Here is a 27,110-nt window from a genome sequence, read left to right as displayed (position 1 = left end):
CCTTTCCCTTTTCGAACCCTTATTCCTTCCTCCTGTTAGTTTCCTTTTTTCTCCCCATCCCCATCCCGTTCCCCCTTTTCCCCTTTTAATGATTTGAAGGATAAGATAAGTTTTTTAACTTAACTGAGTGTGTAGGGGTGACTAGGTGATGCAGTGGATAGAGCACTGGCCTTGGAGTCAGGAGTACCTGAGTTCAGATCCGACCTCAGACACTTAATAATTGCCTAGCTGCATGGCCTTGGGCAAGCCACTTAACCCCATTGCCTTGCAAAAACTAAAAAAAAAAGTTAACTGAGTGTGTCTAAGTTAACTTTAAGCCAAGTCTGATGAGATGAAGATTCAGGTGGTTCTCACCTCCTCCATTCTTCCCATCTAGTACAATGGGTCTTTTGTACCTCTTGATGTAATGAGATTTACCCCATTCATTCTCCTCCATCCTCCCATCTTCTTACTGTCCTCCTTTTAAAGGAGGTATTATTTTTAAATCCTTCTCTCTGAGTCACAGAAACATTATTAGTGTCCATCACTTCTGGCTAAATATATTTTTTCTAATAGGGTTACAATTCTCAAGAGTTATGAGACTCCTCCCAAGTGGGTATATACCCAGTTTCATTTTATTTGAAAGCATTTTTTTTCTTTACCCTATTTTTAACCCTTTCATGAGTCTCTTGAACCTCCTGTTTGATGTCCAAATTTTCTATTTAGCTCTGGTCTTTTCATCAGGAAATATTGGAAGACTCCCATTTCATTAAATATCCATCTTTTTCCCCCTGAAAGAGAAGGCTCAGCTGTTTTTTTTTTCAGAGCACTATTTTCAGCATAAAACCCTTCCTCATGAAAACAGTGAACAAAATACCACTCATTCTCATCCAGTGCTTTTGACTTTTAAGTATTATATTCTTCAGCATGCTTCCAAGATTCTTGCTTAATTGTGGTTCATTGATCCTAATTATTGTCCTGTCTACTCTTTGCTATCTCACTTGGGGTTTTCTTGGAAAAGATATTGGAGTGGTTTGTCATTTCCTTCTCCTGCTCATTTTATAGATGAGAAAACTGAGGTAAACAGTAATTGCCCAGAGTCACACAGCTGGGACATGTTAGAGATCATTTTTGAATTCAGTTCTTCCTAACTCCTGGCCTGGTAGTCTATCTGCTTTGCCACCATCTCTTATTACTCATTCCCAACAGTATTGAGATACCACATTAGAGAAGAGTTGGTTGGCGCTATTATGACAATTGCAGATGGGACTTGAAATTCAATAAATTTGGAACTTTGGAGGGGTGAATTAATTAAATAAAAGGCAGGCTCATTTTTAAGTTAATAATTTTATATGACCCATGAATGATGTTATAAATATCCCAATGACCTTTGGCAGAAAACAAAAGGTTCCCCCACTCCTGAATTAGAGGAACATCATGGAAGAGTTAATAGAATAATGAACTTGGAGGTTGGAAGATCTGAGTTCAAAAGTTGCCCCAGATATTTACTGGCTATGTGACCCTGAGCAAATCATTTAACTTCACATCTTTAAAATGAATAATTGAACTTAATGGCCTCTAATATCTTTTCCAACTCTCAATCTATGCTCCTATGATTTCTTGAACTATTAGTAATTCCCTCTTTCTGCTAAATTATTTTTACATGAATATATATGTATATATGTATGTATAGATAGATATATGTGTATATATAAATATATACACAAAATTGTATATATATTATATACATTTATGTATATTTTATATTACATATATGTATATATATATATATTCTCCATAGATTATGTGTTTTTGAAGCTAGAGTCTGTCTTAGTTTTTTCTTTATATCACTCCCTGTATAGGGAGTCGTTGATACATAGTAGGCACTTAAAAATATTTGTGGATTGGTTGAGTCAACAGTGGCTAGGTAACTAAATGGTGTTGTATGTGTGTTTACAATCAGATCAAAGAAACAAAGAATTGGATCTGAAAAGAACCAGAGAAACCATCTAGTCTAACCCCTTCTTTTTATAGTTGGGGAAACTAATGAAAAATAGAAACAGGAAAATATTTCTTGCATAGCTACAAAACAGGATGTTTGGGCAAATGTATTCTAGGCACATGATAGTACATTCACAAATCAAGTTATATATATATATATATATATATATATATATATTCATATATATATATATATATATATATATCAAATACAATTATCTTTATAAAGTCTTTATAAAGAGATATATAAAAGAGTAGATTTTACACTCAACCTGGAGTCAGGAAGACCTGAGTTGAAATTCAGCCTCATACATTTGACCTTAATTGAGTCACTTCACACCAATTGCCTCCCCCCAAAGACACCATCTACAAAAATTCTATAGAAACACTATGAAGGGGGCAGCTAGGTGGAACAGTGAGTAGAGCACTGGCCCTGGAATCAGGAGGATCTGAGTTCAGTCTGACCTCAGACATGTAATAATTACCTAGCTGTGTAACCTTGGGCAAGTCACTTAACCCCATTGCCTTACAAAAAGAAAAAAGTCAAAAAGAAAAAAAGAAACACAATCATGTACAGAAGTAATTGTTGAAATGAAAGTTATAGGAAGATAAATATGTAAGTAGTATAGTGAATGGTAAATTAGCATTCAACTTGAGTAATTTGCAAAATTATAGAGACTTGTCTTACATGGGGGAAAAAAGTATTAGATGGGTGGAACGATACAATTTTAGTCTAGCATCCCTGTGTATCTTTCTCAGTGGCTAGCTTTTAGACCTCTTCTCCGGTTCTAGGTAGGAATCAAAGAAAAAAATTTCAGATCTAGCCAGTGCTTCCCTAAGAGCTGCATTAAAACAACTCAAGTAGATATATATAGGTGTGTATATATATATATATATATATATATAGAGAGAGAGAGAGAGATAGATATAGATATAGATATATAGATATATAGATATAGATATAGATATAGATATAGATATGTGTGTGTATGTATATATGTAAAACACCTACACATAACTTGCATAGACACCATAAACTTACATATCTATGTGGGATATTTTAATAAATGTAAAATTGAGGACTGAACATACTACCTTTAGTCTGGTACCTGCAACTCTATTCCAGTAAAGCAAATCTTGTAGAGGGGTGACTGGGAAATCTCTTCTGCAGGTGTTTCTTCTTCCTCCTTCCTCCACAGTAGCCACAGTTTTGGAAGACATGGAAAAGAAAACTATTTCTCCTGAAGTCTACGACACTCTCAAATGGTTCAGTATCTGAAGCCAATGTGATTTTTTAAAATGGTCATGATATTGTCAAAGAGAGTTTATCATTTGCTTTGCCTCTGCCTTTGAGTTGAAAACAGTCCTTTTCATCTGACTTGAGGAAACTCTGTTTCCTCTTCTCTGCATTTCAACTCCTTGAGGTGAGGAACAATCTTGGTGTTCTGTTTCAACCCACTGTGCATCACATATTGCAAGCTTATTGATTTTTGATTATTCATTTAATCTTTCATGCTTTTTGTTTGAATTAATATTATATTAAAAATATGATAATTTCGGCTTTGGGGATCAGACTTACTTAAATGCATTTAAACTTCAAAATGGAAGAAACAAACAACAATAGGATCATCAATGGCATGTTTCTTCCTCTACTTCCCTAACAGACCAATGGATCAAGTTTGGTTTAGACATTATGAGCATAGACTTCTTGAGAGGGTGAGGAGGGGGGAGAGTTGAATATGTGGCCATTATTACCTACTCTTAGCCAGGTTTTAAAACTAATATTAAACTTTATGAAGGTGTTTCTTTTCTAAATAGAATTTCTTTGGTATTGCAACTTGCTTCAGCTGTTTTTAAGAAAATATCTTTAGTTTTTAAATGTGGCTCTTGTACTTAAAAACAAATTTTTTCATATTTTATAGGCAAAATAAGCATTATTCAAGAAATATTTAATTACAATCCCAATTACATAGAGTTTAATTTTTTCTGTGATTATAAAATAGAAAAGTCATTATATATTTAAATTACATTTGGTAATGAAAAATTTAGAGCAAAATGATTGTTATAATATATTGCCTAAATCAGGTACTGTTAGTTTTTACCTCAAGATCATTTATAATAGAATACTGGTGCTGAGAGGAAACACTTACATGGTTGTATAATTTATTGACAGTTATGTAAATAGACTATGTGTAAAAGCCATAGGTGACTTCAAACCCAGGGACTTCCGTATTCACCTTAATTGTTAACTTGATGAAAAAAAAAAAACCTGACTGTACAATTTCTCAAGTTCAGTGACCTTTCTTTGCTTTCTTTGAAGTACACACTTACCCACAATCATCCACTTACTGCAGACAGTGCAGTTTCCCATTTTAATAGAAAGGTTGACAATATCTGATGTGAAGTCCTTTCATTGCCCACTCTCCAGTCATCAAAGGTCTTTAGGATCATTACCAAATCTCTCCTCTTTTTCTTTAGTTACAAAAAAATAAGTATCCTTTCTCCTTAAAGTTAAGTCATATACCTATGATCTAGATTCTATGCTTTTCTGCCTACCTCAATACTTGCTTAAGCACACAACTCTCACAAATATTCAAATACTTTCTCAACTCCTTCTCTTCCACCTACAAACACATCTAATTTTCACCAATTCTAAAAGAAGTTTTCTGATTTTTCCATAATCTCTAAACACCATCCTAATGGTCTATTTGTCTTGTTGTTTAATTTTCTCCTAGATGAATTTTCTCACCAGCAGCTGTTTTCTTATTGTTCTTTTAAAAAACTATTCCTTTCTTTCACACACACACATACAAACAAGCCTTCAGAATCTGATGAGCACTTTATAAAAATTATCTCATGTATCTCTTTCCCTTAATCCTAATTCCTCATACTGAAAATTACTAATCTGTAAACATGCTTATCAAAATATGTATGTACAATGCTAACCTGACTTGGTGCTGCTGAGGGGAGGGGGGATGGGAAGAGAGGGTGGAAGAAAATTTTGTAATCTAAAAATATACATGTGTATATGGATGAAAATAAATTTTAAAAAAGAAAAAACTGTTTCTTCAATGCCTATTATGAATGTTCTGGACACAGTAAGAACTTTAAAAATGTTTTATTGTATTTTTTATTTCATGATCAAGTTGATGAATTGTGTTATAACAATTATATCTTGCTTATATATTGTATTAATTTGCATTAAGAAGCTATCATTCATATTGATCCTGTGGTCTGTAATATCAACATATTTTACCATGACAAAGCTTCTGTTACTCTATCATATGAATTTTTTAAATTATATTTTATTTTAATAAATTAATTCTCTCCATCCTACTCCCTATCATTGAAAAAGAAAAAAAGTCCCATATTACAGATATGAATAAACAAGCTAAACAAATTCTTGCCTTGATCATTTCCAAATCTCTCTCTCTCAGAAAATTCAGATACACACACACATACACATACAAACACACACATATTTGAAGTGTTAAAATGGAATATATATGTGTGCAATTATTATATATACGTGTAAATATATATATATATATTGTTTATTTTTACTTAATTTTCATTGAAACAGTCTCTATCATTCTTCCTCTAAAAGATTTTTGAGTTGTAATATGTATTATATATGTATATCTTCTTGGTCTATGAAGCTATGGATATGAATGTTTTCTTGATATACAAAGCTGCTCTTCTTTCTCTTCTGCCAAATTTGACTCCTACATGAACAAGCTGCATATTTCCCTTGCACTCTAGACATGAGTTGCATTCCACTAATTTCAAATTCATTCTTTATTGTCAATACATATACATTAGTATAAAGACAGCTATATTATTAGGGTAATTTCTGCTCTTATTCCTTATTGTTTTCTACTGTGAATTAGTTTTGGGGTATCTTGTGTGTGATTATTCTTTGTATAATTTTCTTTAAATTCTCTAAAATATCTCAGTTAATAGCTTATTTTTCCCTAGGAATTTATCTCTCTCTCCCTTCCTTCCTACCCCCTTCCTCATTTTAAAGGGGACATATGTAAAATTCCTCAGGTAGGTTAAAAAACCTAGTGAGTTGGTCTAGGATGGAGTACTCTTGGCTTAATACTCATTCAAATGAAAAACTTAGTTGGCTCCAAACTCAATCTCAGTCAACAGTGGATTGTGACAGCCAAAAATCCAAATGTAATCTTTGGCTGCTTTGATAGACATCCAGTGTCCAAAATCAGAGAGGTAATAGTTTCACTGTACTCAGAAATGATCAGACCACATATGGAGTACTGTGTTCATTGATCCATGTCACAATTTAAAAGAAACATTGACAAACTGGAACATGAACAGAGGTGAGTGAACAGATTGATGAGAGTAATGGAAGCCATGCTATGATTAAATGGTTCAAGGAAATGGTTATAATTAATAGATTAATAGAAGAGATGGTGGGAGAGTTTTTATTCCCCTTTTTTTGGAGGGACGAAGTACAAGGATGATTTGATTACTATCTTCAAATAGTTGAAGAGTTGACATAAGAAAGACTGATTCAACTTATATATCTGTTTATCTCCTAAGAACTAATATAGAGAAACAACAACAAGGAAGATTTCTGTTTCCTACACAGAACAATCTGAAATCTCCTACAATAAAATGATTACTATTAGGTAGTAAATTCCCTTTACAATGGAAGTGTTAAAATAGCTGTTAGATGTTCATTACCTATTTTTGTTTTTGTTTTTTGTAAGGCAATGGGGTTAAGTGCCCAAGGTCACACAGCTAGGTAATTATTAAGTGTTTGAGGCAGGATTTAAACTCAGGTCCTCTATTCACTGTGCCACCTAATTGCCACTTCACTAGCCATTTATAAAGATTATTCCATAGATGGGATCTTGGATAACCCTAAAGTCCTTTCAACTCTTGGGTTTGTGATGATTTTAATTCTCTTCCTTTCTAATAGAAACTGAGGATAGCATGAGTATTAAAATCATACAACTTTACAACATTCAGAAAATTTCAGTTTCTTTTATATACTTTTCCCCCTTCAAAGAACTGACTGATGTGTTTCAATTTCGCCAATTTTCACCTCCTCAAAAAAAAATGCTGATTAATAAAGAAGTAGATCAAGAAGCACTAACAGAACAAAAGAAGATTCTTAAACTACCTTTGTGCATGGAACCTTTCCTTACTTATTTGCAACAAGTTCCTAGAATATAATATAATTTATATATCACCTTATAGTAGTCAAGTAATTCCATATTCATTATCTGATTTGATCTTTATGGCAACTCCATGGAGGTAGATAATATTGCCTTAATGATCCTCTTCTCTTCAATGGAGAAACAGGAATGGAGAAATTAAGACATTTGTTCCAGATCATAATTTATAAATGGTGAAGTTGGGATTCACATTGTGGTTTTTCAAATTTTAAATCCTCTGATCTTCCCAATGCACTATGTTACTTTTCTAGAATTTCATAAGGTGCATGGTCAGTGCTCTGTCTTCACAGAGAAGTTATAAAAATGAGTGCATGGTGGGGGGCTTCTGCTTTCTGAGATTAATTTGGAAAATAAGTTAATTTAAACTAAAGAGGATGCTGTAATGATGACAGACCTCTTAAGGGAAGAATTATCTCCTTTTAGGTAGGACAGATTCTGAATTGGGAACCAAGCAAACTCAAGACAAATGACTGGGTTCAGTCGTTATCAGAATTTCTTTGTGTCATTAAAACCTAAAAGGTTGAGAAGAAGGGACAAAAGATTTCAGGAGTATAGATATAGGTTGAGAGATCACCACTGGATCAAGAATCAAGGTTAGAGGGTTTGAGGAGTTCATTTCTTTAAACTGACTCACAGCTATAACTAACTAGGTTAGGTGATAAGGCCTAGTATCCAGTGTTAAGAAGATTCTGTCAGCATTTACACAGTCCAAACTTTGAAAAAGCAGAACAAAACAAACAAAAAAAAATAAACAGTGTACTTATACAGTTAAAATAGTAAAAGAGCTAAAATAGAAAGCTAGAAAACTCCTTCCACCCAAGGGGAGCTTTTCATTGGTCTAATCTGATGAATTTCTTCCCCTGGTCATAACTTCCCAAGAAAGTCTTTGGGGTGACCTCAGTTCTTCTTAGATTGGGTCTGATGCCTTGAGATCTGAGATCTTCCCTCCAAAATAGACTCAACAGGATTCATTCATGAAAAACTTGCTTTGAGGGCTACTAATTAAGTACAGCTCAAGCGACATTCCCCAAATTTCACAATTTTTAGAGAGGTTGTCTACCTTCCCTCCACATACCCTGAACCAATATTATCAGGATCATAGACAGTATCCACTATGCTCCCACCTGATTCAGCCTTAATATTCAAGTACTGCTGTGATGTCAGAGCACCTTAGCTTTTTTCCCAATTAGCTTAGTAGATAAAAACAAAGAAATCTTCAACAACTGCAAGACTGAGCTGATAGTAAAATTCATGAATCAAAATAAAATGTGTTTCCTTAAATTTGCCAGGATATAATGTAACTCCTTTCTTTGTTTATGAGGTTCTTTAAAAAAAAAAATTTAAGCAGATAATGGAATTTTTTTGAAATAAAGATTTTACTATTCAGCTTTTATAAACATAGAGATAAGCACTATAGTCCAAGAGATAATCTTATCATCTCACTGTCAACACTGATGAGCTGGTTATTTGAACAGGTGAAACTTGAGTTTTCCACCTTTAGGCCCTTTCTTTCTAAGATCTTGATACACCCCTGAGTGATGCAGCTATTATCCTAAACAGAAAAGAAACATTTGCAAGTGCCTCGAGGCACATTTTTTTTCTCTCAGTAAGTTTGTATCAGATGCTGCACAGGATCCACTAGGGTCTGGGTGAGGCTTTAATTTGCAATCACATTGAGGTATGCAAATTATTAATTTTGGAGATAAATATTTATTTTGAAGGGGAAAGGAAGGGAAAAACTAAAAAGGAGAGGAATGGCCAATCTCTAAATTCCTACTTCATATGTTTAAGATGGATGGAGGCCAGAAGACTGGAGACAATTCAAGTCTTCACTAGCTCAGTGAATCTGAAATTTCTGGCTGCCCGACAGAAAATGTTGTTTGCATTTTTTTCATAACTCTTGAGGCTCAGGACATGGCCTGTCAAAACTAGAAAAAAAAATGCCTTCAAGGGGAAAGGGGGCTTTTCTTGCATTGTTAAAGAGTTTCATCTTCTCATCATCTGCTTAATTCCAGCTACCTCTTTTCCTCCCTAGAGACAAGGAAACTTGCACTAATCTGGCAAATACAACCCAGTCTAATGGCATGTCAATGTACACTTCAGCAGCAAGAGATAGGCATGCTCCACATTCAATAGAGATTCCCTTCAGCCCTATTTGTTTAGCTTAAATTTAACAAAAACTTTATTGATGCCCATGGAACTCAGAATATTTATAGGGCTAGTCAGCAATCATGGTTACACACCCAAGTCAAATTTATTACACAGATGAGTGACATCAAAACTAGATCACAGGAAATGGTGGAAAATGTGTGTGTGTGTGAATGTGTGTAGGCATGCATGTGTATAATATGCTGCCACACACACATACATCTATCCATTGATTCTAGGCTAAGGAAAGAAGAAAGAAGGAAAATATGTTTAGTCTTCTACCCATTATTTTCAGTAAACTTGAGTTATATTATTAATTTATTAATTTAGTTTTGCCATTAGAAGGTCAGCTGTTTGGCTGCTTCCTGGAAAAACTTGGAGAAAATAATTAGTTTTTATCCATTACCTTAATAAAATAGATTGAGCAACATCATTCTTTAAAAATGGATTTTTTTTTGCTTTTGTCTTTCAAGTAAAACAGAGTGATTAAATGCTACTGAAGAGGTATCCAATTATTTTACATTTCACCCCATATTCTGGTATTACCCTTCATAGAAGAATTCATTAATGCTGTCTTTAATGCATGTTATTGATTGTTCTAAATGAAATTATTTTCATAATATTTTGTTATTTCAAGGCATTCTAAAGAGAATAATTTTCTATTTATCTTCCTAGTTTAAAAACCTGACTTTTCTCCTTGAATCATTCTAGTGCTTAGATGTTTCTTTCAAAAAGAATGTGAATGTTAGAGGTTTATTGCCATTTTATTCAGCCTTGTTCTTCAGATTTGGCCTCTATAAGTATCCATCAAGTTAGCAGGAATTATCGATGATGATACTTGATCTCTAAGAAATATTAGAGAATGATATTAAAGAATGAACTTCATAGGCCAGAAAAGTCATTATCTTAAAATGATATAAATTCAGTTATGAAATGGAAAACCTATTACATGATTAATGGAGGTTAATAAAGAGCACCGAATCCTTAGACCAGATGAGACAGGCAGAGACCATTTAATATAATTTCTTCAGTCTCTAGACAGACATCACTAACTTAAATAGAATCTTGCCAGTTCTTAGACATCTCCAAAGAAGTCAGCAGTTATTAAATGAATAATATGTATAGATATGCAAGAAATTAATCCCATGATTTAAATGTGATGCTCTTTCATATCACAGATGCTGTTGCTATCTCTGTCACTACTAATTAAGCTCACTCAATCCAGTTATAGCTATTTATTGAATGTATTTATATGACAATTGTGGATGCTACAAGAGGAATGGCAATTTCTTTGCATTTATTTTATAATCACTGGTATCTGAACATATTGTTCCTCCTCCAATACCCAAGAAAATGCAAATGTGTTCTGGATCCTCACCATGATCACTCCTAACTATACATTTCCCACAGATTTCTGATCTGGGCTCTCATCTCTTCTTCCTTTGTAATACTTCACTTGGTGATCTCCCATGGATTTAATTACCATCTTTATGCTTGATGATTCTTTCTATTCTTTCCAACCACCGTGCTGCTCCCCAATCTAACGTCTCCAACTGCTTTTGAGATATCTTGAAGTGGACATTCAATCACAACTTAAATTTAAAATTAAAAAATAGACCTCATTACCTTTCTCCTGAACCCTCCCTGACAGCTTTCCTATTCCTGTTAAGGCAATACCATTCTTACAGTACTTCAAATGGGCAACTTAGATATCATCCTCATTACCTCACCATATTTCACTGCCCCCCCCCCTCCAAATCTAATGCGTTGCTAGGGCCTGTCGATTTCATTTTTATAATACTTTGAATTGCACCATTTTCTCATCTGACTCTGGAGCAGTCATTTTATAACCAAATTATTGCAATAACTGCTCCTGTATCTGTCTGCCTCAAGTCTGTCTCCATTCCAGTTCATTCTCTGATCAGTCACCAAAGTGATTTTCCTGACATTCAGGTCTGACCATGTGACCCTTCCCCCAGTCAATAAGCTCCAATGGTTCCCTATCATTTTCAGCACCAAATATAAAATCTTTTGCTTGGTATTAAAGCTCTTCATAACCTGACCATTCCTGTTCCTTCCTCACATCTTACTCAGCTTCAAAGATTTTTCCTGTAGAGTGTTCAGAGTTCTTTGAAACTTTACTCTCTCCTAACTTGTCAGTTTTCCTATACCTTATTCCCTGCCTTTATTGTTATTTTCATTTTAATTTGTATTTCCATGCAATAGGATTTCTTTATTTTGGATTTAAAAAGATAATATTCTTCAGACTGATATGGCTATCTTGACAAAGCAAGCTTTGCAAGAAAAAGAAATGATTTTAGCCTTCCAATATCTTGACCCCCTTCTAGCCAATGAATGCCACGGCATATCCATATTCATCCAAATCTGCAGAAATAAAAATATATTCATATCATTTTGGTAGCATTATTCCTGGTTTGAAATTTCAAAGAAAATATATTTTGAAAATATGGTTGACTGGCCAGTACAAAATGGAACCTCTGTAGTAATCACAATCTTCTGGAATCTGTTACATTGTAAAAATGTTTGCACCACAGCTGAAAAATAATATGTGAAGATTGAAGACATAATCCAAAATATTTGCCAAAGTGAAAGTCTTCAAAAGAATAATCATGAAGCCAGATGAGTTTTGAATCTACAATGCCCAATAACTAGATTAACTCCATTTATGACTAAGTACACAAAACTAACAGGGTGTATTGATTTTGTATAAAGCCATTTTAATCCTCTGGGATGATCTCAGTTAAAACATTTTAAGTTATACCACCACTACCACCAACACCATGATTCCTCCCCAAACCCCCCAAAAAGATGCAATGCATTTTCTAAAGTATAGAATGCAAAAAATGTTTATCTCTAATTGAACCACACTGTTATTGCATATGTGACATTTTTCAGGAAGCTTACCCACAGCAAATGCCCTTAAAACAAAATTGGAATTTATATATAAGGTAAAGAACATAGACTTTTGCTTAGGCATATATGAGTTAATTATCTCATGGCTTGATCTTTGGCACTGATAGCCAATCTTGGCACAAGTAGACACTTAAGAAATAGTGTTTGCTGAAATAATAAACACTATTTGATAAAGTGCCCATCTTGGGAGTGTTCAAAGCATTTTTAAAACAGGCTACAAAATCACATCCCTCAAGGAAGAGAAAGCAGTTATCTAATTTTGTCTAAGGTCCTGACCCAGATGAAATGCAACATACATGTGGCATTAGACTTCTGTCAGCATTTTAACATGTTGAAATGCATTTGTATTACATACATACTATTCAAAAAGACCTTTAGCACTTGCCAATTCAGTTACAGATTTCTATTAAGCATCTTTTATGTTATTATCTAAATTTTGTGCAGCATAACCACCTATTATGTTCTGTCATGTTTTAGTCATGACTGACTCTTGGTGACTTCATCTGAAGTTTTCTTGGAAAAAAATACCAGAATAGTTTTTTTCTTTCTTTCTTTATTTTCATCCCTATGCATATGTATATTTTTAAGTTATAAGATTTCCTTCTACCCTCCCTTCCCACCTCCCCTCCTCTCAGTGGTGAATAATCAGGTGAACATTGTTCATACATATTTTTGATAGACATTTTTATAGATTAGTTTTTTTTGGCTTAAGGAATTAAAAATACCATGCCATTTCCTTCTCCAGCTCATCTTACAGATGAAGAAATTGAGGCATACAGGCTTAAGTGATTTACCTGTTGTCACTTAGCTAGTGAGTGTGCTGAGGTCAGATTTGGACTTAGGAAGGTGAGTCTTCCTGACTCCAGATCTGGTATTCTATACATCAAACCTCCTAGTTGCCCAGGTGCACACTATAGGTATATAACAAATGTTTGTAGAATTTCTAGGTACTGGTAATAGGAAGTTCATGTGTGCATTCAAATTCCACTTTGGTTCTTTCTTCTTATATTGTATCTTATTGTGTGCTTTCTGCTGCTTCCTTTATCCCACTTCTCATGCTAGAAAGAAATTTTTTGTATGTGCATATTTATATATGTGTGTGAATGTACATATATGTGTGTGTTTTAAAAAATACTTCTGTTGCTGATATATTTAGAGGTAAATTTGTAGGTAGTTTTTATAGAGTGCATACATTAATTTTTTTAGGTGTTTTCATTCCGGTCACTAAAAATGTACACATAAATGTCTCTTGTATTGATTTACAAAACAGAGTGACATAAAACAGTTTAACAGAAAATTATTGGTGTTTTCTGGGATAATTGTTAGCATAAATTAGGAATATGAGACAAGTTTCAGGTGTTGCATTAGTGTCTGTGAACTAAGTTTGTTGAGAGAAAATAAACACAACTCTAAGAACTGGTCTTCATATTCAATATTGCTTCATTATTTTCAGCATTCTTTTCAGTCTTTCCTCTTTGTGCTTTGGTAGCTCTCTGGCCTTGACCTCTTTACCTTGAGGCAGGAACCTGTGAGTCAGTTCAGATTTTTCTCACAGTTTTCCCAGTCTGACTCCTATTATCACTTACATTCCTTATGCCTTAAAATTCAAGGTCTTATTTAAATGAAACTGATAAAAAGTTCTCTTTTATTTTTATGTGATCTTGTTTTATACTATAAATCTGAGTTGCATATCTAGCTTCATAACAATAACCTGATAGAGAAGCCCCAGTATAATGTTTCTGATTCAATCAGAAACATTATCTGACAAAGACTTGTATAGAGCCCACCTTTAAAGAATTTACAAATTTAGTAAAGGGGAAGACAGATATATACACTGGTTTACCTGATAGCAATAATTAATAATAATAATGACAACAGCAATAACAACAGTAATCCTCATATTTAGTACTTTAAGAGTTATAAAGCATTTTTATTATATGATCTTATGTTATCCTCACCACTACCTTGTACAACACCAGGTGCCATTATTATCTCCATTTCCCTTTTTAAAGATGGATAATCTGAGGTTGAGTGAGAGAGATTAAATAATTTTTCTCAGGGTCAAAGAGCTAGGGATAATTACCTGAATTATATTACAGCAGTATCCTTTCAGTATACCATATTCATTATATTGTCCACTAGGTGATTTTATTTGAAAAATATGCATTTCCCTGGCTTTAGGTAAAAATAGTTACTGTTGAGATTAAGTGGCCATTTCCCTTTTTTTCTCTCTCCATAATATTTTATTTTGGCTTGGGGGGTGGAGGTGTTGGCATATAAAAGACAGTAGACTTGAATCTTACCTTGCCATTGTTGTGCTTTTTAAAGGTTTTCAGGGGGCTATAGATTTTATCATGGTCTTTTAAAGTTTTAACTTCTTTGAGTCTCCCTTTACCCAACACAGAAACTTCAACTCCACAAACCCTAGAACACTTTTGAATTCATCCATCACTGTCCACCTCTCCTACTTTACCTTGAGGGATTCATTTTGCACCTTTGTTTTCCCAATGTCCTCTTGTCCTAGGAACAGGGGTATACTTTCAGCAGTGGACAGGAGGCACTCACATAAACAGGAAGCAGGCTTCTCAAGAAGAATCACCCATGCTTAATGTAGCCTTGTTTTTGAGCCAAGTGTTGTGTTATTATTGGCCTGCTAGATGTTTTCTTCTGTGTCTCATAGAGCTGAAATATTAATGTAGTGGAGTGAGCTGGGTAGCTCTGTCTCAGGGGACTAATTTGTCACATCACCTGCCCTGAAGAATACTAAACAGAGTCCTTTCTTTGCAGTGCCCTGATTTTACATGCATGGATGCTATTAATGAACAGGAAAAATTCACATCTATGTTAAGAAAAAATTTATCAGAAGAAAGATGTACAATTGATGATCCCATTGTCCATTCGAGACCCTAAAACCAGATTCCTGTGTTTTCTAAAGCTCAGACAGCAAGGGAAAGAGTACTTGCTCAGGGAAGCTGGGGCTTCTAAATCTGAATCTACAATTATTTCTGTTTCTAAAACTAACTAATGAGTATAGAACCTCTAGTAAATCCTATCACCTCTTTGGGACTCAACTTCCAGGAAAATGAGAGCATTTGATGAGAGTCTAGTTAATTTGGGAGCTGCTCTGTAGTTCTAATACTCTGTGATTTACCTGTTGGCCTAAAGAACATCAGATCAGGCCCAGAGTAAAAAACCATTTTCAAGTTAATTGAATTTAGTTCAATTTGCATTTACTAAAATGTCCTGTTTGCAACACATTCTCCTAGGTGCTTCAATGTAAAGATAATTTTACAAAATACTTTTTCACTATATACACATTTATTTTCTTTCATTCCTATATCTTCTACCCCTAAAATATAAAATAAAAATGAAACCCTTGTGACATATATATATATATATATATATATATATATATATATATATATATACAGTCTAGGAAAACAAATTTCAACACTGTCATGTCTTTAAAAATAAAAAAACTCTGCCCTCAAGAAGTTTATATTCTATCGGGGAGTAGCAACAGGAAAAGAAACAAATATAAAGTAATTTTGTGGGTTGAGAAAGATCTACAAATTGGGGAAATCAGTAGAACTGTGTAATAGTTGGCACTTAGGGAAGCCAAATGCAAAAACTTTGGGCCCCTTTTTGTATAATTCTGCCTTCAGTATTTTTTGTTGATAAATGTAAATTGGGTAACTGCTTTTGATCTGCTCTGGGGAGGAAAGACCTACCTTAAAATCAGGTTGAAGCAAGTTTGCTAAAACACAAGCCATATATTTTTACCTTGGGGTAAAAAAAGTAAGTGCTGCTCCTTTGAGTGATTGTTATGAGACTGTGTGTAGAATTCTGAATGGTGAAAAACATCATTTCCAAGCCATCCAAGGCATCACAAGTCATTTCTCTTCAGGGAGAACATTTTGTCTTATACAGATGAAATTGTCTACTGGGAAAGATTGTCCTTTTCACCTGAGAAGTAGACATCCTGCTTTCAATGAACATAGAGTGCAATTCAACCTGTATTTACTAAGCATCAACTATTTACAGGACACTGTGCTGGTAGCTGTGGGGGGGGGGGGCAGAAAAAATGAAAGATGCAATGTATAATATTAAAGCCAGAAAGTGCTCTTCGTGTTTGCCAAGGACAAAACTGAGATCAAGAAAAATAAAGTAACTTGTTCAAGCTCACACCAGCAAAAAATAACTAAGTCAAGCCTAGAAATCAAGTCTTCTGATTTCAAATCTAGTGCCCCTTTTCCAGTCTAATATTGATAGTCGAAAGGTTCACTAATAACATTTAAACAAGGAAGGCATGTCATATATTTCAATCCTTTCATTTTATAAATAAGACAAATGAGGACCAGGAGTGATTTACCAAATGTCCACATGGGTAGTGAGTAGTGGTTCAGTGCCACTCATTTTTCTCCCTTCTATCTCTTTGCAATTTAATACAAAAGTGTGGAGATCATTTGTAGTGATCATTCTCTGATAGGACAGTTGGACTAATGGGAATTGTGTAAAGGAAAGGGAAAAATTCCAATTAAAATAAAGTTTATATAGGTCTAAATAAAGGTGGCTTTCATATCTCACCTGTTCAACCCTTGTGTTCTCCATTTGGGCAGTCAATTTTTCAGTTTCCTGCAGTCTTGGAGAGCAGGGACCAATTATACTGTAAACTCTAGCAGGAGTTTATTCATACTGTAGATGGAATGATCAAAATGAACAGTAAAATTGTAATGAGTTAGGCAGTAGGAAATATTAAATGAGTTTTTTATAAATCCCTAGGAGGGGACATGATTAATTGCAATATTTATTTTAGTGTAAATCCCTCTGATGCTTTACCACTTTTTATTACACTTCCCTCCAGTGTCCATTGCACCATATCCCTAAAAATCAATGACTTTTTATGTAGTTTTATTAGGGCATCATGTGTCAATCTGATTGAGGTTATACAAGAAGCAATTCCAGACCAGAAACAGACTCAGTGGTATTCCTAGCACGAGGGACTCTGTGTTGTGTATTTCTTTTATTAACCATTACTGATAGGAGCCTAATTATTACATAAAAAACAACTTTGTGGAACAATTTTGTCCCCACAATGAAGTCTGCCATTTCTGTTTGTATTTAAGGAGGAGAGAAATAACTTAAGGTCACAGAGAATTTATCTAGTGCTACTTTGTTATAATTCCAAAACCGAATTCCATATAGACATTTGGGGATTGTGATACAGGCACCTGAATCTGAAAGACATCTTGTTGCTGTGGTAAGAGCACTGCCTTTACAAAGTCAACCTAGACTAGAGCTTGACTGTGCAACTTACTACTTGGTTGACTTTTTAATTAGGTCAGTTACTCTCCCTGGACCTAATGAAGTAAAGACTACTAAACCCCTTTCATCTCTAAAGCTATGGTCTGTGTGTCCTGCTAAGGGACATGTCACTGCAATTCTGAAGTCAAACCAGAAGATGAATGGTACTACTGGGACTATCAGACTGATTATAAATTGGTCTTGAACACTGGATTCACATTTTTTGATACATAGGAGTAAACAAAGTGAATTGGTCTTTCATTACATATAACAGTATAATATGTTAAGCTGGCATCTTTGAACATACCATTCATACTCTTTCTCAGTGATCTGGATAAGGAGGAATATAGGTATTATCATCATTCTTCAGTTACTGTAGCTGTTTTCTTTCTTATAGGTCTTTTCTAAATAAAACACCCAGTATAGTCAGACTTTCTCAGTCTTCTAAAAAGTAGCTCAATCAAATCCATCCAAATTTCTGGGATGCAAATCAATCTTGGTATAGTCAGGTTAACTAAAATTTAATGAATGTCTGCTATCTGACTACTTGGATGCTCAAAATTTTAATCCCTCTCCTTAAGGAAACAAAATACAAATATAAGAAACACTTAGAAAATCATATAAAACAATATACATATATATATATATACATATATATATATGCATATATATATATATATATATATATATATATATATTACAAATATACGTATACACTTAGGTACCAAATTGTGGAGCAGGATGACCTATATGTTGAAGAATTTTTTGTTTACTTAATATATTCAATTTCTTTGTAGTGGCAAGGAAAGAAGCAGAATACTTATATGCTCTCAAGTGCCCCAGCCAGGTTCTTCAGCAAGTTGACCAAAAGAGATTTTTAAAGGATTTTCTGCATGTAATTGCTATGGCAAAAGTCATATAGTAGAAAGTTGGGACCTAGTTGAAGGAGAATAACTTTGAATTAATGATACATAGTGAATTCTGGCTGAACATTTTGAGAACAATGATTAAGAAACAGCTACAGAAAATTATTGAAGTATATTTCACCTAAAAACAGCAAAATTGCTGTGTCAATGTCCAGTTCACCAATTGCACTGTTTAGTAATGTCAAATTCTCTATAAACATAGCAAAATAGTCTAGAATCCCAACAGTAGCTTTGAAGTCAGAAAACTGATTCAAATCTTAGTTCTGCTGTTTACTTCCTCTGTGATACTACATAAATTATTTCAGCTAAGTCTTAGTTTGCTCATCTGTGAAGGAGAGATGTTGACTTGCATTCCTACTCAAATTCTTATAATCCTGTGATTGTAAGTGCTCATAGGAGTTCAGAGAATGAGGGATATAGTAGTTTGGCAAAGCTTCATACAGTAGATGAAATTACCCTTATTGTATGGGGGTAATTTTAATAGATAAGGAGAAAAAGGTAAAGAAATATTAAGCAACACTGAGCAACACAGGCAATATTTTATTAGTGTTGTCTTTTTTTCCTGGAATATTCCTTGACTTGGTAGAAGAATCATTTCTAAAAGAAAAGCATAAAGCTATATTAATTTTAGAGGGGAGAAAGCAACATTAGTTATACATTTAAATTAATTGTAATTCAAATTAATATGGATTATGAAATTAGGATAGTAAAGTTAACTCCTAAATATCTATGCATTCACCCTTGACATGAGATGGCTCAAAGAGGCCCAGCTTTCTGAGGAATGGAATCCTGTCCTGGAGCATATTGAGAGTAAACCAGATATATTATGGAATGGAATACTGAACTTCAGTTTATTTCTCTATTTCAGTGACCTTGGTTCAAGTTCTCTATATCAAGAAAGGCTGCCTTGGCCCAATCCAACCTATAAAACTTTATTGATGCCAGTGATTCTTATTGTCATATTATGACAATGACTCCTTGAAACTAGACCAGATAAGCTCATGTGTAGTAGCCAGGCTTCAAATTCAACACATGCTAAACAGCACTCTTTTCCCTAAATCCTACCCTTCCCCCTAACTTCTCCATTTCTTTATAGTTCTTCAGAGCAAGAATTTCTGTGTTTTTAGTCTTTGCATACCTAGCCCACTGTGGTGCCTGGCGCATAAGCAGGAATTAAAGAAACTTTGAATGAATGAATAAATAAGACTATTTTTAAAGTAAAAGCAGTTGGAGAACAAGTAGCTGCAGCACTGATTTAAGAAATAATACATAAAGATAATTAGAACCTAAGATATTTGAGAGAATATAAATTGTCTTTTAATTTATGAGAACTCAAAGAAAATGTAGATAATCTGGGAACAGCAAATCAGGTTTTTTTAAAAAAAGCAAACTTGAATTTTTATGTATTTATAAACCATTTGTGTGTGTATGTGTGTGTGTGTGTGTGTGTGTGTGTGTGTGTGAAATTTGAAATACTCATATGATATTAGAGCTGGAAGGCACATTAGAGAGTATCAACTCAGCTTCTTATTTATAGTTAAGAAAACTGAGAATTTGAATGGTTAAGTAATATGCCTGGGGTCGAAGAACAAATGAGTGGCGGAGATGGGACTGGATCCTGGGTCCTTGGATATCTACAGTAGGCTTCCTAGTCTTTCTTGTTTCTGATATTATTCTATTTAGATAAGTTAGATTTCATTGTTATGTAATAATTCATGACTCAGTCTTTATGTGTGTGTTGGATAACAGCAATCACAAGAACAATGATAATGATGGTGATATGATTCTGTAATAGACAAGATTTTTTAACACATATTTTATTCCCTTAAAAACTCTGAGTCAGATGATATTATTACCAGCATTTTTTTGGAGGAGGCAATTAAGTCAGACAGAGGTTAAGTGAATTGCCTGGGATCACAAAGCTAATAATTATCTGAGGCTGAATTTGAACTGAGGTCTTCTTGATTCCAGATATAGTGATATATCAACTTTATCACCAACTGTTTCAATACGGAATATTTTAATACTGAATATTTCATTATATCACACTGAAACAATTACATGTAACCATACTTTTTTGTCCTGTCTTTCCTTAAGATACTTAAGACTTCTTGAAGGACAGAGCACATAATTGTTTATGTCAAAACTGTCGAAACATGCAATTCTAAATTGAGCTGAATTTGAAGGCAATGGAAAAATCTTCAAGAAAACCAAATCAAGCACTTACATGTGCTACTTTTGTTTTGGACTTAAGTCTTTCTTCTTCACTGAGCAGGAAAAACAATTGGATTGCTTGACATGACTCTATAAATAATGGACTAGTTAAATGTGGGCTTGTTCTTCCTCCTAATTGAAGAAAATTCATGAGCTTTCCCATGATGAGTGATGTAAAGACAGACTGGTAGCAACTGGTCTGCAGTTACTTCAAGTTATGTCTCCCTTTAAAGGAAAAAAGATTAAAGAGAAGAGCAAATGAAACCTCTTCCAGGTAGGAATGATATCCTAGGAGAAGAGATCTAATTGGATAATTATTCATCTATATTTATTCCAAAGATATAAGCGTTTGAACAGAATGCTGTCTTCTTTGGAGAATCAAATGCCAAGATAATATTTTAGGATCATGGGATCCGAGATCAAGAATTGGAAGGAGTCTTAGAGGTAATCTTGCCACAGGCTCTTATTTTACAGTTGAACAAAGTGAGGTCCATAAAGTTAGGAAATTTAAATGATATGCTTAATATTGCAATGGTAATGAATGTCAGAGGTTGAATTTGAACCTAAGTCCTTCATTTCAAGAGGCAATGGTCTTTCCAATGTACTACATGTATTACATGATGTATTACATCAGTCAGCACTGTGAACAATGATTCAAAACAAAGGGTCTTCTATTTAAACTAACCCTTGTCTATTACTTGTTTTTTTTCAATCTCAGTTATTAGGTCTATTGCTTCATTCCAACCATAAAGAAAAATCCTTGTTTCTTAAAAAAAAAGATGGTCCACAGCTATTTCTGCTTAATCATTGTGAGAATTACCTATATAGCTTCTGAAAGAGGCTTTTAGATTTCTAAGTGTAAATATTAAAAAAAAAGAGAGAAAAATAGAAGAGCCATATCAGCAGGGCATGATATCCCATCTCAGAAGAACTGGAAGCCTTTTTAAAATAGTATTGGGATTAGTTATAGGATTTTTCTTGACCCTGGGCTGTTAGAAATGTATCTGATTTAAAAGTAATATAAATTTACAGTACAGATAAATTAAGGAGTGATTATTTACATTGCATTTTCTAAGAGATTTATGCAAAGTTTCTTTTTAGGTCCTTGACTCAAGGTAGATAGAAAAGAACAGAAGCATTTAATTAAGAAACAAGATTGGACTTTAAAATTATTATGTAAGATTGCACATAGAACTTAGTCTAAACTCATAAGTGTATTGTTTCCCCATCCACACACTTATTTTTCAAACTTTTTAAATAGTATTTTTCCCTACATTAAACAAGAGTATACATCTATAACCTATATCAGATTACTTGCTGTCATGGAGAGGGAGGAGGGAAGGGACAGTGGGAGAAAAAAATATGTAACTCAAAAGCTTACATCTTTGAATGTACTTGGAAAAATAAAATAACTTCTAAGCCTAAATACCATAACATTTTCCCCAGTTAATATCAGGACAATTTTTAACATTCATTTTTATAAGAATTTGAGTTCTAAATTTTCTCCCTTTCTTTTTTTCCACTGTCCTCTTTTTAAGATGGCAGGCAATTTGATATAGGTTATACATATGTTATCATGTAAAAAATAATTCCATATTAGTCACAGTTGTGAAAGAAACAGATCAAAAAGGAAAAAAAAACACAAAAAAGAATAAATTAACTGAAAAAAGATATGCTTCCATCCGCATTCAGATTTATCTGGATGTGGATGGCATTTTCCTTTCTGAATCCTTTGTACTTTTCTAGGATTATTGTCTTGATGAGAAGAACTGAGTCATTCATAGTTGATTATACTGTGTACAATGTTTTCTTGGTTCTGCTCTTTTTACTTTTCATCAATTTGTACATGTCTTTCCAGGTTTTTCTGAAATTTGACTATTCTTTTGTTATTATACAGTATTCCATTACATTCTTATACCACAGCATGTTCAACCATTCCCCAATGATGGACATTCCCTCAATTTATAATATTTTGGCATCATGAAAGGGCTGCTATGAATATTTTTTATACATGTAGGTCTTTTGGGATATAGATATAGTAGTGATATTGGTAGATTAAAGGGTTTGCATAGGTTGGGTGCCCTTCAGTTAGAGTTACGAATTGCTTTCCAGAATGCCAACAGTGATTAGAATCCCAGTTTTCCCACATCCTCTTTAATATTTTCTTTTTCTTTTTTAGTCAATCCGATAGGTGTGAGGTAGTACTTCAGATCTATTTCAATTTGAATTTCTCTAAATCAAAAATGATTTAGAGTACTTCTTAATATACCTAGAGATAGCTTTGATTTCTTCATCTAAAAATTGTCTGTTCATATCCTTTGACCATTTATCAATTGAACAGTAGCTTGTATTCTTATAAATTTGATTCAGTTCTCTATATATTTGAGAAATGAGTCCTTTATCACAAACACTTGCTGTAAATATTGTTTCTCAATTTTTTTTATTTTCCTTCTAATCTTGGTTGCAATGATTGGTTGTGTGTGTGTGTGCGCAAAAGTATTTTTTTAAAATTTAATATGATTAAAATTATTTGTTTTACATTTTGTAATGCTCTCCAAATTGTTTTGTCATGAATTCTTCCCTTCTCCATAGATCTGCTAGTTAGGCTATTCCTTGATCTTCTAATTTGATCTTTCTAATTATGGTGTCACTCTTTATGTCTAAATTAAATACCCATTTTTGGGATTATTTTTTTAGGATTTTTTTTTTTGCAAGGCAAATAGGGTTAAGTGGCTTGCCCAAGGCCACACAGATAGGTAATTATTAGGTGTCTGAGGTTGGATTTGAACTCAGGTAGTCCTGACTCCAGGGCCGGTGCTCTATCTATTGTGCCACCTAGCCGCCCCCAAATAACCATTTTGACCTTAACTTGGTATATGTTATGGGATGCTGAGCCATGCCCTATTGTTTTCCAGTTTTCCAAGCAGCTTTTGTCAAATAGTAAGTTTGTATTCTAAAGTTTGGCATCTTTGGGTTTATAAAACACTAGGTTTTTGTGGATATTTACTACTGTGTTTTGTGTACTTAAGGTATTCCACTGATCTATTTCTTAGCCAGTACCAGTACCAGAGTTTTGATGATTATTACTTTATAGTGTGTGTGTGTGTGTGTGTGTGTGTGTGTGTGTGTACACATATATGTAATGGTTGAACCATCTCCCTGTCTTTTTTTTAATTTCCTTCATATACTTGACCTTTTGTTCTTCTAGATAAATTGTTTTTGTTTTTTCTAACTCTATAGAATAATTTGTTGGTATGGTTGATATGGTTGATTGGCCTGGCATTGAATAAAGAAGTTAACTCAGGTGGAATTGCCTTTTTAAGTCTATTGGCTCAGCTAAGCTGTGAACCATCCACTAACTTTTTAATTCCTTTTTAAGGAAGTAACCTACCATCCATATCCCTCTAATGAGACTGTCCTTTTGTAGCCGCTGGCTATTTGAGTTCGATTCTGCCTATGAGGAATCATTATTCAGACTAGGGAAAGCAAGGGTGGAAAAAAACAAAAATTTATTAAAAAGGTTACAAGACATAGGAAGCAATAGGGAGGGAGGGAGAGGGAGAGGGAGAGGGAAAGGGGGAGAGAGAGAGAGAGAGAGAGAGAGAGAGAGAGAGAGAGAGAGAGAGAGAGAGAGAGAAAAGAACAGCCAAGCAGTGTCTGGCTGGGCCACAGGTTGGGAGAGAAGACTATGGCCTCAGGGCCAGGGTCCATCCCGGGTTTATATGTCTTGCCTCTCATCTGGAGGGCAAAAGGTGACCTCCCTTTCTCTTTCTGGACCAGTAACTAGATAAAGGGTAAAGCCTAAGGAGATCAGGATACAAATTTTACATTAAAAAACAAATCAGTGGTACATCAAGAATGGGGGGGGAGGCCTCCACCCAAGCAGCTTTTAAGATTACAATTGTTTCTGTTACAATTATAATTTTCTGCTTCTAGTCAATTTACATCTCACAGTAGGTGATAGTCAATTTACATCTCTACCCAATTTCTACATTCACAATTCTCTTCATCTTTCCCCTACATCAGTTTCTCAAAGGTTATAATTGACTTGCTTAGCATCCAGTACTATGGTATTTTCAAGGAAATCTTTATTTTCCTTGATCAAACAGCGTTTGAAAGTCTTGATGACCTTCCTTTTGAACAATTGAACAATTTCATCTTTTGATTTTGGAGACACTGCATTCTTCCAATATAGTAGCATTCCAACTTCTTTGCCCTCATCTTATTTATTAATTCTACTTTTCTGTTTCTTTAAAACAGACATCGCTCAAGATTCTGTCCACTCCACATATTTTTTCTCTTGCCATGAACTTATTTGTGCAATCATTTCTTCTGTATAATTCTCAAATTCTTACTTTAAGCAGGCAATTATACTTGAAATTTAGCCATCTTTAATTTTTCATCCTTTTATTCAACTTTTTTCTTGTTCTTCCTTTCTGTAAGAGGGCTAATCACATCAAGAAGGTGATGCCTTGGCTTGTGCATGAATTAAATTTGAAGGAAGTAGATTTGTACAAAGTCATCAGCCTTCCTCTCTTCTTCAGAGTCATCAGAATTCAGGGACAAGACAAAGATTAGGGTTGGTAATTGTCAAGAATACAAAGGTCGGACATATAGGGGATGGAGCCAAGATGATGACAGGAGAGGAACCTCTCCTAGGTGTTCTCTCCATAATATTTCAAAAATCTTAAAATTATGACTCTAACTAAATTTTCAAGAGACAGAACCCACAGAAAGGTCCAGACCAGGGTAACCTGGAAAATAGTGGAAAGACTCAGCTCCACGGGGGTTAGGGGGCAGCCCACCAGAGTGAAGAAACTTCAGTCTCCCAGAACCAGCCCCAGGGCACCTGGGAGCCATGGCTCATGGTGGGGGGGGGTGCAGTTTCCTGACCTATACCACAGGGAGCATGGGCACAAATTAGAAGATCAGTGGAGGGGACCTCTGCCAGACCAAGCACGTGAAGCCCAGCCTGTCAGGGCAGTTGTGGCAGTCAGCATGGTTAGCTTAGCAGCATTGGCCACTAGACAACCCAGACCCAGGAAATGGAAGCAGGTTTGGAGCCAGTAAGCAGGAGTCCCCAGTCAATGGAACCTTGAGTGCTCAACCCACCAAAGATAGGGGATTGGAGAGAGAATTCAGAGGTCTGTTCTCTGTACCTGGAACAGGACTCTGGATCTCCAATCACATTCAGATCCTGATCACAATCTAGGACCCCCATAGAACAGGCCCCCCCACATACACCTCAGCCCCGTGGCAGAGGGGTGCACTTGTCATTCACAGACCAGGAGGGAAGTCAGAGCTTCACATATTGAGATCCTTTTGTATGGGGGTTTCCCAATAATACTCAAAAGCTCAGGAAGCACCCACAAACCAGGCACAGGCTGGAGAAATGAGTAAATAGAGAAAAAAGAGAAACACAATTAAGAAATATATTATTTATTATCCCAAAAAAGGATCAAAATATTTAATCTGAAGATGAGGAAGTATAAGCTCCTGCATCTAAAGACTCCAAGAAAAACAGAAATTGATCTCAGGCTATTACAGAACTCAAAAAAGATTTTGAAAATCAAGTAAGGGAGATAGAAGAAAAATTGGGAAAAGAAATGAGAGAGATGCTGGAAAAACATGAAAAAAAAGTCAACAGCTTAGTCAAGGAGATCCAAAAAAACAATGCTGAAGAAAATAACATGTTAAAAACCAGCACGGGGGGAGGCTAGGTGGCACAGTGGATAAAGCACTGGCCCTGGAGTCAGGAGTACCTGGGTTCAAATCCAGTCTCAGACACTTAATAATTACCTAGCTGTGTGGCCTTGGGCAAGCCACTTAACCCTATTTGCCTTGCAAAAATAAAAAAAAAAAACACAGCACAGGTCAAATGGATAAAACAGTGCAAAAAGTTATTGAGGAGAAGAATGCTTTAAAAAGCAGAATTGGCCAGATGGAAAAAGAAGTAAGAAAGCTCTCTGAAGAAAACAAATCCTTCAGATGTAGAATGGAGCTAAAGGAAGCTGATGACTTTACAAGAAGTTAAGAAACAATACTTCAACACCAAAAGAATGAAAAATTAGAAGAAATTGTGAAACATCTCATTGAAAAAACAGCTGATCTGGAACACAAATTCAGGAAAGGTAATTAAAAAATTATTGGGATATTTGAAAATCATGATAGGGCCTTGACCTTATTTTTAATGAATTCCTATAGGAAAATTACCCAGATATCCTAGAAGCAGAGGGCAAAATAGAAATTGAGAGAATCCACCAGTCTCACCCGGAAAGAGATAAAAAAAAAACAACCCCCAGGAATATTGTAGCCAAGTTCCAGAACTCCCAAGACAAAGAGAAAATATTACAAGCAGCCAGAAAAACACAATTCAAATACCATGGAGCTGCAGTCAGCA

At 34.6% G+C, this 27,110-nt stretch overlaps 1 protein-coding gene across 12 annotated transcripts in view; it reads left to right on the top strand.

Annotated features, from left to right (window-relative positions):
• Positions 1-27,110, top strand: part of NCKAP5 (NCK associated protein 5) — a 1,109,295-nt gene that overhangs the window by 253,403 nt on the left and 828,782 nt on the right. The gene's annotated exons all lie outside the window — the stretch shown is intronic.

This window comes from Macrotis lagotis, chromosome 1 (assembly GCF_037893015.1).
Source record: "Macrotis lagotis isolate mMagLag1 chromosome 1, bilby.v1.9.chrom.fasta, whole genome shotgun sequence".
Classification (NCBI taxonomy): Eukaryota; Metazoa; Chordata; class Mammalia; order Peramelemorphia; family Peramelidae; genus Macrotis; species Macrotis lagotis.
The sequence above is the reverse complement of the archived record's forward strand: the minus strand, read 5'-3'. Positions and strand labels throughout refer to the sequence as shown.